This window comes from Mustela erminea, chromosome 9, assembly GCF_009829155.1.
Source record: "Mustela erminea isolate mMusErm1 chromosome 9, mMusErm1.Pri, whole genome shotgun sequence".
Classification (NCBI taxonomy): domain Eukaryota; kingdom Metazoa; phylum Chordata; class Mammalia; order Carnivora; family Mustelidae; genus Mustela; species Mustela erminea.
The window spans coordinates 33,006,812-33,023,241 of NC_045622.1; the positions used below are offsets into that span (position 1 = coordinate 33,006,812).

A 16,430-nucleotide genomic window follows, 5' to 3' on the forward strand; every position below is an offset into this window, starting at 1 on the left:
AAAGAAGCACAAGGCATAAATACAGTTAAATATAGTTAATGAGATGAAAAGCTTGTAAATGCCTTTAGCTTTTTGGGATTGAACGCTTTAGGATTTTCCTTCTTTTCTTTTATTCTCCTAAAATATATTTACTACTCTTTTTTATTGTCAGTGTTTTAATGACCTTATGAGTTTATGAGCTCAATTATTAATCTGATTATCAAAATACACACCAGAATAGGAAAAAAATATTTTTAAACTATTATTATTATTTTTTTTTTATTTCCAGCATAACAGTATTCATTATTTTTGCACCACACCCCGTGCTCCATGCAATCCGTGCCCTCTATAATACCCACCACCTGGTACCCCAACCACCCACCCCCCGTTAAACTATTATTTTTAAGAACATGGTAATTATATTTTATTTTACTTTTTTAAGTTTTTATTTAAATTCCAGTTAGTTAACATACAGTGTAATACTAGTTTCAGGTGTACAATATAGTGACTTAACACTTCCATACATTTCCCAGTGCTGATCACAAGTGCACCCTTTAATCCCCATCACCCTTTACCCATTTCCCCACTCACCTCCCTTCTGATAATCATCAGTATGTTTTCTGTAATTAAGAGTCTGTTTCTTGGTTTGCCTCTTGCCTCTCTTTATCTCTCTCTCTCTCTCGTCTTTGTTCATTTGTTTTGTTTCTCAAATTCTACATTATGCTTTATTTTAAACTAGATACCAAAAAAAATTATTTAAGAACATTTTAAAAACTATATGTTGAAAAGATACAAGAAATGTCTTTTCAGCTTTAAGTTAATTATTTATTCTTTTGTTTAAGATTTTATTAATTGATGGAGAAAGAGAGAACACAAGCAAGGGGAAGGGAGTGGGAGAGAGAGAAGCAGGCTCCTCTCTTAGCAGGGAGCACATTGCAGGGCTTTATCCTGGGCCCTGGCAAAGCACCTAAGCCAAAGGCAGACACTTAACTGACTGAGCCACCCAGGAACCCCTAATTACTGATTTCTCTTTTTTAAAGGTTTTTTTTTTTTAATTTATTTATTTGGCACAGAGAGAGAGATCAGAAGTAGGCAGGCAGAGAGAGGGAAGCAGGCTCCCCACTGAGCAGAGAGCCCGATGTGGGGCTCGATCCCAGGACCCTGGAATCATGACCTGAGCCGAAGCCAGAGGCTTAACCCACTGAGCTACCCAGGCACCCCTAATTATTTATTCTTATACTAACTTTGGTATCTGGTTAGAAGTCTATGACATTTTAGCTAATTATTAATTTGTTCAATTGAAATGGAATTTTATATGATAACTAGAACTAAGAATTAAGTTTACAATTTATTTTAATTATAGCTGGGTCATTTTACTTAGCGCTACTTGTGATTTGATTCAATGGTGAAATTCAAACATAATGTATGGTATATCACCATTCATCATAAAATATTCCTTTTCATTATAAATCATCTTATAATTAGCTGTAAAACAATTGTAAAAAGTCTATAGTTGTTATTCTAGTGACAGATGCCCTGAACCAGTGCTGGGTAAGATTTAGAAGGTTCATTTGAGTATGGGAAGTTTAATTTATACAGAATTTTTTCTTTGCTTGAAGCCTTTTCTGCTTTACCCAAGTAGAACTGTTTTCTCTTTTTCATACCCCTACTTGATCTGTTGCATGCAGTGGAGGGGAAATAAAATGTTGTTATTTATATAAATATCTCTCACTTTTCACAATGTGCATTTTATTTCCTAGAAAATTGAACAATGACTCAAAGCATTTTTAATTGACTCCTTGTTGCTATTTGTTTCTAGGTTTCAGTTAGAATGTCAAGGGAGTAAGAAAAAAATGAACTCAATGGAGTTAGGTAGTAATATAAGATTAAGAAATATTTTATAAACATAAGAGACTGTTCAAAATATGGAGAGTTAGACATTCTAAAAACACTGTTGGTGGGAGTGCTAACGAGAACCAACCCCGTGGAGAGCAATTTGACAGTAAAACCAAAATTTTAAAAGCACATTCTCAGTGACTTGGCAATTTTACTTCTAGATCTACTTTTACTTATATAAAAATACATATATAAGAATTTTTATTCCACATTTTACTTTACATATAAAAATTGATTGATAAACAATTTTAAGATAATTATTTATATCTTTACCATGAAATAGTCCACAGATTTCAAAAAAAATTTTTTAAAAGATTTTATTTATTTATTTGACAGAGAGAGAGAAAGCACAAGAAGGGGGAGTGGCAGGTAGGGGGAGTAGCAGGCAGAGGGAGAGGGAGAAGCAAGCTCTCCTCCAAGCAGGGAGAAGGATGCGGGACTTTATCCTAGGACCCTGGGACCATGACCTGAGCCCAAGGCAGACACTTAATCAACTGAGCCACCCAGGTGCCCCTACAGTCTTCAAAAATTATATATATACCTTCTGAATTGTTATGTGGACACCCAAAATTATTTTAAGAAAAAAAAAGTAAAGATACAACATTTTCTGGAAGGATGCATGTACCAAAGCCTGTTGAAGATGGCTACTTCTGAAGGGTTGAAGTAGAAGAAACTTCAGGGCAGAGATTCAGCCTTCTTTATATTATTTTTATACTGCTCACTGTCAATTCAATGTTAGGATAAAACAAAGAGGTGATGACAACAGTATTCATTTGATTAAGATTCTGACTTGTGCTAACTGCTTTGTGGTTATCAGGCTGACAAAATCCCAACAGAGCAAATCATTTGAAATCTCACCAAAAGTATCTCAGAATTATATTAAAAGTCAAACTTAGCATTCCATTCTTTATCAATGAATGGTTGGGGAAAAAAGTTATAATTTTTTTTTTGTGCTTTTAAAAAAAAAATTTTTTTAATTAACATATAATGTATTATTAGCCCCAGGGGTACAGGTCTGTGAATCACCAGGTTTATATACTTCACAGCACTCACCATAGCACATACCTTCCCCAATGTCCGTGACCCCACCACCCTCTCCCTACCGCCCCCCCCCCGGCACCCCTCAGTTTGTTTTGTGAGATTAAGAGTCTCTTATGGTTTGTCTCCCTCCTGATCCCATCTTGTTTCATTTATTCATAAAGTGTGCTTTTAAGCCACTGGTTGGAGGTCGGTTGTTCATGCAGCTAAACCTGATATTTTTGAAGAATACGTCTGCCTCCAACAATAATTTTCTTTTGTTATTGGAAAGTAATACCTCTAAAAAATGCTTCTTTAGATTACTCCTTCAAATGATGTATTATTTACCTAGGAGAAAAGCTAGACAAGAAGATATATTTCTTTGCTATTTGAGTTTTCCTTTTCTTCATGAGAAAACATGAGTTACCCTAATGTGTTTGAAATTAAAGGCTAAAGAAACTAAGAGTAATTTCTTCATATAAAAAATAAATTGAACTCAGACCATTTACCTAAACATTAACTAAAGACAAACATTTAGCCAAATAAAGATCACATTTAAAAAAGGTAGCTAATTTGAAAATAAATCAAGACAATTGTCTTAACTTTAAAATGTCTACCGCAGTTCTCATATGTAGGAATCATTTGATTATGCAGAATACCTAAAGAAGAAAAGTAATGAGAATGAGAACACTGTCATTTCTTTCTCCTAAATTAATATTTATGAAAGCAACTATATATTTTTGAATAAATGGCATTTCAATATGCAATCTGGCAAAATCAACTGTGCATTTATATCTAAAGCCTTATCTTATAAGACAAACACATGCAGGAAAGATAAAAAGACACCTTTGCTTCAGGTGAAATAGCAACTCTGGTCATTTTATTTTTTTAAGTATTTCATGTTATGAATACTTATTTAACCACTTCCTCATAGAACAGTGTAAAATTCCTTTCTACCGGCTCCCTCTCCTGTCAGCTTTGTGGCTTTCTCCACCTTCCTTTCTTCCTCAATAACCAGTATAGTCTTATACACTTTTTTTGAAAGATTATTTTTCTTGTGGGTTTTATTTCTTCCAATTTTTTTTTACTGTGCTAAATTTTCTGCAATCATAAAATAACTGGTAAATATTTGAGGAAGATTTTGATTGTACATGCACAAAGCATCAATATATATACAAATTTGCATATAATTCACCATATTAATCATAAAATGTGCTTACTTAATAACTTTATTGCCATACTAGACAAACCAAAATATTATATCTAAACATTTCTCGTAGGAAAAAAAATCCGTAAAATGTTTGCAGACTGAAATGAAATCTTTTTATGTTTCCTGTAAAATCTATTGACAATTTACAATTTAAAAGATTATAGTTTTTATTTGTTCTGATGAGTTTGTGTTAGATATAATATTTGCAGCATGAGCCACTTTCATAAAATTATTTTTTAAGTAACAAAACATGCAATAAAATGAATGAAAGAAGAAAATAATCAGAGGAACTTACTATTTTCAAATGAATATATCTATAACATTTTGCAATCACATGGTACTCAAAAAGAATAGCTGAACATCTCTTCTCCTACCAAAATATAATCGGTGCTCTAAATAATTCTGTACAAGGACATTAGAGACTTCCTTTGTCAGACAAAGCAAAACACAATATAATAAAAAGGCCCAAAACAGGAAATCTCTTTAAATATGTGTAAATGAAATAAGACCATGAAAAGACAAGAAACATTTCATTATCATTAAATTTACAAGCTTGTGCTAATAAAATAAGTGATTTTGCTTATATTTGGAAAACTGGACTGATTGTACTTATATGTATTTATACAAGATTCAAATGACTTTTGTCTCTTTGTGTATTTCTTGAACCTAAGCACTAAAAAAAAAAAAATGTAAGCAAACATACCTAAATATATGAAGGGAATGATTTCGATTCCTAAATCCACACAGTTTAATTTCCTTCTAAAAAAAAAAAAAAAAAAAAAAAACAAAAAAACCCTGTAAAATAGTAATTAATATCATTATTTTACAAAGAAAGAAACAGAAGCTTGGAAAGGTTCTTGGATTGCTCTGGGAAACACTGGGAAGCTGTTGAATGAGAATGAAATCTGAGTAGTAGTAACAAATCCAGGCTCTTTCCAAGGCCTCCCCAGATGTTGTGAATGGGATCTCTTGTCTCATTATCTCTGTTTGGTGGAATGTATCCTAGACTTAACTGTCAATACCAACCATTCTGTTTATTTCCATTTTACTCCCTTATCAAAATCTCACAACACACAAGATCATTGAATTACTGTGGATTAACTCCCCATCACAGAGACAATCCTTTATGTTTATTGATTTTAACTCTCTTGCTTAAGAGATTAATAAACTGAGGAATTGACTTTCCCAAGTCACAGGGGCAAAATTGGGGCTGAACCTCATTTTAAATGCTATCTAATCTTGAAATGAACTAATTATCATCATGGTTTTGATAGATCCCGATTCTTCATGTGTCTCTCAGAATCTTTTACATCTCATTTGATATATTTTAACTTCTCTCTTTGCATTAGAAAGATTTTTTTTTTTAAATATTTTTATTTAGGGCGCCTGGGTGGCTCAGTGGGTTAAAGCCTCTGCCTTCAGCTTAGGTCATGGTCCCAGGGTCCTGGGATTGAGCCTCACATGGGGCTCTCTGCTCAGCGGGGAGCCTGCTTCCCTTCCCTGCATCTGCCTCTCTACCTACTTGTGATCTCTCTCTGTCAAATTAAATAAAATCTTTTCTTTTAAAGATTTTATTTATTTGACAGAGAGAGATCACAAGTAGACGGAGAGGCAGGCAGAGAGAGAGAGAGAGGGAAGCAGGCTCCCCGCTGAGCAGAGAGGACAATGCGAGACTCAGTCCCAGGACCCTGGCATCATGACCTGAGCCGAAGGCAGTGGCTTAACCCACTGAGCCACCCAGGTGCCCCTAGAAAGTTTTTTCTTTACCTAAATTTATTTTCCTGCTTCCTTCTATACATTTGTGTCACTTCTGCTTCTCTTCCCACCAACTGAAAAGGGTCTTTGCCAATTCATAATTGAAACTTCCTTCAAGTCTTAGTACTTCTCATTTTGTCTGGGGGAATCAGTTTAATCCATCCCTAAAATGACCATTTTTGTTCCTCCAATGTCTTCAGAATGTTTGACCAATATCAATAATTATGGCTACCAGTACATTTTCTTAAGTTTCTTATCAAGTTGTTTTAGGACTGACAATTTTCCACCTCTTCGTTGTCTGAGATGAAACCTCTCACTTCCTTTGGATTGCCAGAAATAAGTGGCACTGTGTACACTAATTTTGTAAGGAATGCTCTTCTAAGTAAATTACTTTAATAAAAAAGAAGATATACAAAATAATCTTTCAATGCCCATGATCTATACATTTCAGTGTTGCTTTTCACAATCAGGACAGCATTGTGCCTCATATAAAAATAGAATATTTTGGTAGACAGATAACTTAAATGTTATATCTTACAATACATACTGGAGTGAAAACAAATTTTCTTCCCAAACTTATGTTGTTGTAGTTTCTAACACTGCCATTTTTGTCATTGAAAATTGTGTTGTTTTTCCTACATATTAATATTATCAAAACTGCATGACATTGATTGTCTTAATTTTGCATGTAAAGGAAGGTTAAGGAACTCTTCCAAGATTAAACAGCTAACAAGTTGTGGAACCATGACTGAACACTACAATTCAAATACCAAATCCCCTAATGAATACTGTTCCTCCTATATTAGATATTTTGTTATAATGATCAAAATAGTGTTTAAAAACATGTTTTCTACTGCTCTGGTGCTACTAATATTACTATTACTATCAGAAGGGGCTGTGTAAGTAAAGCAGCATTAGCTTTGCAGTTAATCCAACCCCGTAAGATAAGCTTTACAGCACCATTAATATTCTATACTTAATAACTGAAAGAAATCAAGCTAATTTATAATCACATATAAGAAAGGTATCTTTTCAAAGCATTGAAGCAAACCACCTTCATTTTACCTCAGATTCAACTGTATCATCAGAGACAAGATCTTTCTAAGATACTAAAGTTAGCACTATAATGAGATGTAGAAAAACACAGCATTCATTTAAAGTGGTTAGGTGACTCTTGGAATCAAAGTTACTTCAAAATAACTTAGGCAGTAGGAAGTAAATGCAGCAATTAAAGAACCAAGGCTAGCATGAAATACTCCAACCTGGAAAGACTCAGTAGGAGAAAACTAACAGCAGTCTCCAAAAGAACATTTTGAACATTTGCATCTTAGCTTTATATAACTTTATCACTGCACATTTCACATTGAATTACATTCACCCAATGTGCTTATTTCTTCCATCAGCTCATAAACTATTTATCCCCCTTTATATTCTTACTTAACTACAACTGCACACACTAGACCTTTTGAGTGCATGAAGTAATGTAGACATGGCTTTAAATGTGAAGAAATGACTTTTTATTAATGCAACTTTTTGAGGTATATACTAACAAGACCACCTTAAAAAAAAAGGGAAACAAACGAATACGGTCAAAACTTTTTTAAACACAGTTAATAAGGTAAATATTCATAAAATCAATTCTAGATCAATTAATTTAAATCTTAAGTAACCGGTCTTTCTTACTAAGGTTATTATTTTATGAAAATACTGGAGAAGTCAAAGTAAGGTGAAGTTAAGTAAATACCAAAAGTAAAAATTTAAAGAATATTAAGGACCACTTATTTATTGGACTTTGAGAATATATTTTACATTTTCTACTAGTTATTTGCAAATTCTGGATATATGCATAGGGTAAAAAAATTCAGATTAGCATTAATCGTTTTAGCCACAGTCTTTTACGGCGTCTTTACTATACTTGTCACCATTAAATATTCAGTATTTGACGGAAATGAGAGTCTTAAAATATAAAGTCAGCCCATATGGACACACACACAAATTCTCATGTCATATGTAACAATGAAAGGTTTGAGAGATAATTATGTATTAGAAACCCAGCAATGTATAACTGCCTTTCCACTTGAATTACTATGCTCATTCCATAGTCTATGGTCAGTTCTACCAGATAATTTTTTTAGCTCATGGTCTATATATCTCAATATTGCTTTCCACAATTAGGTCAGCATTGTGCTTCATACAAAAATAGAATATATTTGTAGACAGACAATTTAAAGCTTATATCTTATAATACATGTTGGAGTGGAAACTAATTTTCTTCCCAGACTTAATTCTTAAAATAATTATATTGCATTATTAACATTAAACAATAGATGAACTTTGGTTCAGATATAATGATAGACTAAATACTATTACAGACTCAAGTTTGTTCTGTATTAACTTCCTTTAGTATTATAACAGTAAAACTAGAGATTTTATACAAGTTGATATTTGAATTCTAAAACTCATAAGAATACTTCCAATTCCTAGAGACTCATGTCCTGTTTCGCATTTTATTAAATTCTCCCAAATCATTACTATCTTAAGGAAGCCCACAATTTAAATTTTAACACATTTGCCAATACCCAGGAACATTTACTCATTCTGACTTCTCACTTTCTATTTCATTTTAGTGTCCTATTAAACATGTAATACTGAAAAAACAAAAATAAACAACCCCCTCCCACCAAAACTGCCAATCAAGGAGAAGAAAGTATTAACCACCAACATCAACAATATGGACAGTCTTTTATAGGTATGTAGTGGAAAAATAATTATATTTCTTTTCTTACTTAAGTTCCTGGATTTCTTAACTGAAACTGTTGAAAATCTCCTATTTAACTGTTGAGTGCACACTATGTTCATCGTGAAGAAGTTTATATCCAGCAATTATGTTGTCTGGATATTCAGTTCTTGGTTAAGAGAATATGGGTATAGCTATTTCCTATGAGTTAACATATTTCAATTTTAAATTTTCTAATTCTAAAAGACACTGTTTTACAGGTCACCAATAGCAACAAGGAAATTATATATATGATGTCCTAATCCTGATTTGATAGATATAAAAATAATAAGACTTATAAACTATAAAAAGCTCTGACTCAGAAATTTAAAAGAAGAGTTATAGTTCTAATTCTATTTTTTTGCATTAAAAGTAATGTTGAACAGGTCATTTCACATCTTTATATCTCTGTTTATTACTCTTTGTGATAATATGTGAAAATACAAACTCTGTATGGCTCCTTCCAACACTAAATCATATTATTCTGTCACTTTTTCCTAGGTGTCCTGATAATTTATATCATCAGTAACTCATGAGATCTGTGGTTATTTTTAATGAGATGGTTATTTTAGGATTAGAAACTAATTCACTAGCTCACATATTGCTATTAGAATACCAGTATTGAATGACAAAGAGTATTAAATTGAATTATGAAGTTTAAAGTTTTAATTCAATTACAAATGATATGGCTTATGAAGTTCCTATCACAAAATATACTCAAAATTAGAAAAAAACTAATGATCACTAACAAATTGTTTTATTAATTTTTGAATACAAGAGATGAGATTATTCTATCTTTTGGTAAAGAATATGAAGAGGAAAGCTTCAACATAACACAAGAAGGCAAAACACAGAATCTAACAAGATTTAATATAAGAGATTTTTTAATAATTTCAGAAATATTTGAGGGCCTTTAGTTTTTATAGGTGCACAGGCAACAGTTTCATATTAATGATCATGAAATACAAATTACATACAAATTTATTTCTAGAAAACAAGAAGTCTTTTTTAAATTCCTACTGTCACTCACCTGTGTCTTCCAATTAGTATTCATCTTAATCACCAAGGATTTAATCTAATTTTGTCATTTCTGAGACTATAAAATACAATAGTATCTCAGCAAAGATAACATAATTGAAAAGTGAATACTTATAAAAAGTTGAATTGGGAGACCCTAAGAGAATGAAAATTATATTTGTGTTTGGTTTATATTATACTTGGCTTAGCTTCAGAAAATTTTTATTACTTATAAATAAGAAATTAAATATATAAGGAAATAAAGATGAAATTTTATATACTTACAAGTAAATTTTTCATCCAATAAATACACATTTTCTACTAGTTTTCTTATAAATACAAACTCCTAAAACTAGTGAAATCTTTCTGAAAATGCATAAAAAATGAATTCTGGAACACTGAAAAGAAATAAAATAAAACGAAAAAAATGTGTTTATCGCTCCAAACACATTAAAACTATAATTATCCTGTGATAGTATCTCTCTTAGTAAGAACCCCTTAGTTTTTAGGTTCATAATGAATGTTTCTGCCAATATTATGATAGGAAGAGAATTTTAATACACCCTTCATCACCTAAGTGATCAACATAATTTCTCTTCCTAAGCTCCCTATGCTATAGTTACTACTGGATCACAATGGGAGATGAAATCATCTTTTGAGCATTTAACAGCTATAAAAATGATAAGCATCAGATTCCTACCCCAGCCCCATAAAATGTTTATGTATATAATTATACTTTTCCTGTTGATGGTTGCAAAAGAGAGTTTTTGATCACTCATAAATAAAATACTTTCATTTTCCTCCTTGCCCAGATATACAATTAATAATTTTGGATAAAGTTTAGAATAGTTACTTTAACCCTTAAGCATATCCATATTTTAGAGTCCAAACCATAAAGGTATACCTGCAGGAAAGCTCATAAAACTACATTAATACTTTATTTCCTATCAGGATCTAACATTATACATTTGAATATCAAAAAAATTATAAAAGGAGAAATTAATTGGGCATAGGTAGGGAGATGGGTCATAGTTCATCATAGTTTTTAATCCTAAATATTATATTAAGGAGTTCTATATAGTTAATTACTTTTTAAAATGTATCATTCTCTAATGCAGAATTATTGATTACAAATGCTCAGAAAATAGATCTCTGCAAAGATTTTACTGCTTTGAGCTTCCGATCAGCCTCTTTCCTGTTATAAAGTGCTAAGAAGTTCATATGACATATAAGCACAGACTTAAAACACTGATCAAAGAAGCATCTTGCCAGAAATACACACCTCTTTTATTTTATGTTTGTATCTTCAGTAATAAGAAAGGGATAAATAAATCTGAGATCTTGAAGTCAGAGTTTTAAGACATTGAATTATATAAGTATATGACTTGTTGAAATTAAGATAAATTGCCAATCTCTTAGTAAAATTTTAAGAAAACATGTATTTAAAAAAAACCAGACAATTCACATACTCTATAGTTAATCAAAATATGTGTCGTAGGATGGAATCAGCAAAGCACATTTTAAATATCTTGGCCTCATAAAATCCTAAATTAATTTTTGATGAGTGGGGATCACTAAGCGCTGCTATAAAACTTGTTTTAGTCAATGGAACTTAAATGTCAGATCATCTTTATACTATTATAGCCATCTAGACAAATTTCTTTTTCTTTTCTTTCTTTCTTTTTTTTTAATTCACAAAAATAGACCTTTTGTTTTCTCTAGAAGTAAGATAAACTCCAAAATGACTTGGCCAGCATAGCATCCCCTTACCCTTCTTCATCTGGAGAGCCCTCTACCCTTTACTGACACCCTCTGGTCCTTATCACTAAATCAGTTTTGAGAGTAAATCACACTCTAACCTCTAACCTAAAGGAGGTAAAGGTTTTCTAAACTGTTAAATAAAAAATACACTTAAAGGAGTAGATATTAGTCATTTTAATAAACATTTTAATGAACAGTTTTACTTAATCAGGCCCATAAAATTGAAGTAAACGTGTACAAACAACTAATTTTTAAATCATTTTGTTAAATAAACAGCCTGTGTGTGTGCTCACATTTGATTTTAATCTTGCTAACCTAATAAAGATTTCAAACCACCTCATATTTGAAGGACTGCTTTGGTAGGGAAACACTGAGGTATTTCAGTGATCCATGTAAAAAATTCCACAACTGTACTTTCCCAGATCTATTTACAAATGTACTATGGTGTAATATGTGCCTCAGAATTTATAGACAAGGTCTGACATTTAGTTAATCTATCAGGGTAAATATTCTTTTTTCTAACTTTGAGAATTCTAACTTTCCTTCAATTGTGTATGAAATCAAAGAAAAAATTAAAATTAGCAGTTTTTCTCAGTTCTTAGTTTTCAGAAGTGTTAAACTTTAGAACAATTTAAAGTCTCCACTAACCCCAGCAAAAACAAAAACAAAAACAAAAACAGAACTTATATTTTAATAAACATTTCACCGATTTTCAAATATTTGTGTATTTCAAATATGCTTTAATATCATCTCACCACATTGCACTTATTTTTTTTCCAAATTCTGTTTCATTTTTTATGTCACACTTCCTTTATTTCACTTTTTTATATTTTGTGTTTTGTTTCCCTCACTAGACTCAGTTGGTCTTTGTATGTAATATCTTTATTTTTTAACCATTTGCTTTGTCACTTATGCTTACATAGTCAAACTGTTTTGGAGGTTTTTTTTTCTTCCCCCCCAGTTGAGTCATAGGAAACAAACCCTGTCAAGTTTGAGATTCAATATGATTCACATAGAACTTATTAGAATTTGAATATGAAGTAGGAAAAATGCAAAGAAATAGTCATAAGTTGCTTAAAATTGATTATAGGCCCTTGGGAAAAAAAATAATGACCTAGCTATTACTAATTCTTTTATATTTAGGGTCACAACATTAATCATGATGAATTCCTTCGAGCTTGCTATGACAGCCACAAGTATTTCTGTAGCTCTGCTACAGTTCAATAGTAGTTATACCTTCATTAATTTTTAAATTTGACCTACTATTTATTTATCTACATTTTTTTAATGCTATTGTCCTAATATTTCTTTCATCCTTATTTCCACAGTTAAAGTTAAGAATCAAGGGGGAAGTGTACTATCTCTAAATTATTCTATCTTTTCAATTAGAAAAAAAAAATACAGATGGATTGAATATAGGTATGGCATTTCACATACAACAGTTTGAAAGTTTTTGCTTCCAAATCTGCATTTAAATTACCACAATGTATTGTATTTTTCATGCTAAAGAGGTTATAAGAGTTTAAAATAAAATAATTCAAAAATATTTAGTGGGTTCTTGTTTTTCCAAAATAAAGTTAAACAATTAAAGCATTTTGAGATTGTCAGAGTAATTCTCAGCTTTCTGTACACTATATTCGTATTTATGCAAATTAATATTCTCTTCCACTTTTCAACAAACACCTCAATAAGGATGTCTAAACATATTTTTATATTCTTTAAAAAAATCTATCACATTCCTACACAACATTTAGAAAACACCACAGCATAACCCAAGATACTGTTTTTCTTTGGTCTCTGGAACTTTATAGAACTCCACTAATAGAGCATCCCTCCTGAATTTTAACAAGTTATTGCACTGCCAGATGCCCAGTTATTGGGCTCTCTTCTCACAAATATATTGCTCAATCAAAAGACAAACATTCAGTGTCTGTGAACCACATTCCATTCTCTGAGCGTTTGGTCTCTTGTAGAAAAATTCTTACCCTCACCTGGCATTTATTTCCTTGCCCTTTACTTGTAGGAATTGTTTACTCTTATTTTGGATGGCATTATGAGATGAACAAATAGGTTATAGTTACTCTTGCTTTAACTTTTCCCACATAAAATTCCAGCAGAGGGGAAAAAAAAAATACATGTTAAAAATAAAAAAAAAGCTTTACGTTACAGTTTTTAAATTCTGGCAACATGGCAAGAAAAAAATGGCTTTGCAGAAGCGAGTGTGTCAAAAATTGTAAGTGCCTGGGAGACGAAGTGCACAATCACAGACAGCAGTCACTGGCAAAGCAGTGCCAGCCACTTACCAATGAGATGCCAGACTCCCCTGTCCTTCCTCTGTGACTCTCAATTCCTGTCTCCCATCCTCCTGCCCGTCAGCACAGTTCAGATAGAGCAGTTCCTTGAGTCCTACCCAGCCTGTGGCGGAAGAGAATTGCGGAGTTTTTAATCATTCAGAGGGAATCCTCCGGCTTGCCCTGCTTCTCCCTGAAGAGGGGACCCAGGTAACTCATCCTTTCCGCCCCGAGCTTTAATGGCACTTTGGCTGCCGCCTCCTCGCACTTACGCGCCCCCACTCCGTAGTTGGTTATATTGGGAAGTAGGTGCGGCGCCTCCCCAGGCTGGTGCGTTTGGGGCTCGAGTGTTTTCCTCCAATGCGTCCGCGCGCCCCGCGCCCCGCGCCTCTGACTGGCTGTGTCCTTCCCCGAGCGGTCCCTCGCCCCTCCCCGCCCGCCCGCGCTGTCGCTGTCGCTGTCGCCCGCGCCCTGCGCCTCACTGCCTCTCGCTGAAAAGGTTCATTGAGCATGTCCCCGGGCTGAAAGGTCTGTTGGCCTCCAGAAAGGTTTTCTAGGCTCCTGTCCTCGTCTCTCCAGTCCACCGGCATTTCCCTTCTGGCCCCAGTGCGGAGGCTTCCCCTCCCCCCTGCTTTTCGGCTCGGCGACCTTTCGGGATGGAGCCCGCGTAGGCTACCGAGCAGACGTGTTGGCGGGGGACGGCGCGGGAGGGAGAGCTCAGACCCGAGTCCTGCCCCGGCGGGCCCGCAGCCGCGGGTCTTCCTCCGGATTCCGACCCCGGCCGGCGCTCGGAGCCCGGGCGGCCGGGCGGCCGGTGCGTTCCCGGAGCGTGGCTGGCGGTGGACTTGTCACTTTGGGGAATCTCCTTACGTCCTGGCTGGGAAGCACTCCTCTTTGTTCATACACTTGGAGTTTTATCTAAGGACGATCAGGCTCTTGGACTGTTTTTATGCCTCCTTGACCCCCGTGTCAGTCCTGAGCAAGCTAAGGCAGGAGTCCCCTTGCTCTCAGAGAGCAGCCCCTGTTTCTGAAATGTTTTATCACCATGGATGTAAGTGGAAAAATAACACAGGTAGTAAATCCACAGTGTGGCAGCTTTAGTGCTATTGTTCTGCGAGTCCTCCCCTCGACTTTTCCTCCCTCAGTCTCGGAGTCATTCTCAAATTCTCTCGCTTCCTTTGGTGTTGAGTGTTTGTTACAAAAAGGATACTACATTTCCAGTGCAGTGGATTTCCATAGAGAGCGCGACTAGCCCCTGTACTGGATGGAAAAGAAATCCCCTACACGGCTTCCTGTTTCTGTACGTCTATGTACGAGACTGTGCGGGAGCCTCAGGTCACACCCCGTGTCGGTCGGTGTCTGGTTTTCATGTGTGTTTGAGTCCAGCCTGACCCTGCACTGAGGCGACTGGGGTCTGACGGGCTCTAATTGGCAAGGAGAGTACAGTGCCATGCAGCCTGTAGCTCGAAGCCTTCCTCCCACTAGGTCTGTGTAGTTTCTCTTGCTTTCCTGGTAATTAAAATTAGTCTTTTTCCTGTTTCTTGGCTTCTCATTCATCCACACATGTATGCACACCCAGTCTCTGCTTTTAATGGCCACCCTCAGGAGCTAGGCTGATTTCTTGTTCCATAGCAAAGGCAGATTTGTGTGTTCACATTTAATGCTTCTCTATTCTTCCACACTCTTTATTTTCTTTTTCCTGCTTTCCAGTAATTAGGTTATTTTCTTTATGTGTTAACTGAAGGATTGTTGCTGAGATTTGACTTCTCTGGGCTTTTTCTCTGCTTCACTAGCTCCACTCCTGTGTTAGGCTGTTGGTTCACAGAGAGAATCACCAGGACTTTTATAACCTCTTTAAATATACCACAAAATAGATTCAAAGTCTAAGAGCTTAAAGCATTTTTTTTAATTGTGCAATGAGGTTTTTGCCTTTAAATGTTTGTTATAATTGAGCACATTCAGCCTTAAAAGATAAGACGAGCCTGCTTATAGCTTCTTTACTTCCTCAATACCTTTATATTGTAAGTGATTTGATAATTTTGGCATTTGTATCATTACCTCATATAATTCATATATTTTCTTCCAACTATCATTTCAGAAAAGATTTAAGCTGGCTTATTAAAATTTTTAAAAGTTAATGAAAAATGCAGGTTAGTCAGAGCAAGACATAGGATAAAATGATAGATAGTAGAAGAGATAGGAAGCCAGGAGTGGGGTTGAATCAGAAAAATTCATTTATATTTTCTTAAAAATGGCACTAAGTTTAGCATTAAGGTAGTAGCCAATGTAAGGAAGGAAACACTATCAGTCACATGTTTGTGGTAACCTCCCACAGTTAACATGAACAAGGAAATTTATGTTCCACATGATATAGGTGGATGAATTATTTTAAATAAAATCATCTAAAGGCATTTTTTTTTTACAATAAAGACAATTATTATCATGGGAATTGGGTGTGAAGGTATTTTTGTAACAAATAGGCGATGTAGAGCACTTTTCCTTTTGAGGTTATCTGATAATTTAGAGGGAGAGAAAGGAGATGTTGAATCTGGCTAATTAGGAATAGTAAGGTCTATTTCTGTCAGTTCAAATTTAGAATGTTAATTTCAAGCCATAATGTAAGGGTGACTAGGTTACATGGATATATTTCAGCAAGACATGACTGTTTATTTTCATTTAATTTATAATTAAAAATGTTTAATTTTATAATATACCCCTGGGGATAGAG

The 16,430-nt window shown here is 34.2% G+C and overlaps 1 protein-coding gene across 2 annotated transcripts in view; it reads right to left on the reverse strand.

Annotated features, from left to right (window-relative positions):
* Nucleotides 1-14,084, reverse strand: part of CNTN5 (contactin 5) — a 1,363,702-nt gene extending 1,349,618 nt beyond the window's left edge. The window contains exons 1-2 of one of the 2 annotated variants that reach the window (XM_032358816.1): nucleotides 13,975-14,084; nucleotides 13,715-13,826 (exon numbers count right to left, since the gene is read on the reverse strand). The gene's annotated coding sequence lies outside the window, so the exon portion shown is untranslated. Of the gene's footprint in view, nucleotides 1-13,714; nucleotides 13,827-13,974 lie in introns of those variants that run through there. The other variant, XM_032358817.1, reaches the window with a different exon arrangement.
* Nucleotides 14,085-16,430: the final 2,346 nt, after the last annotated feature.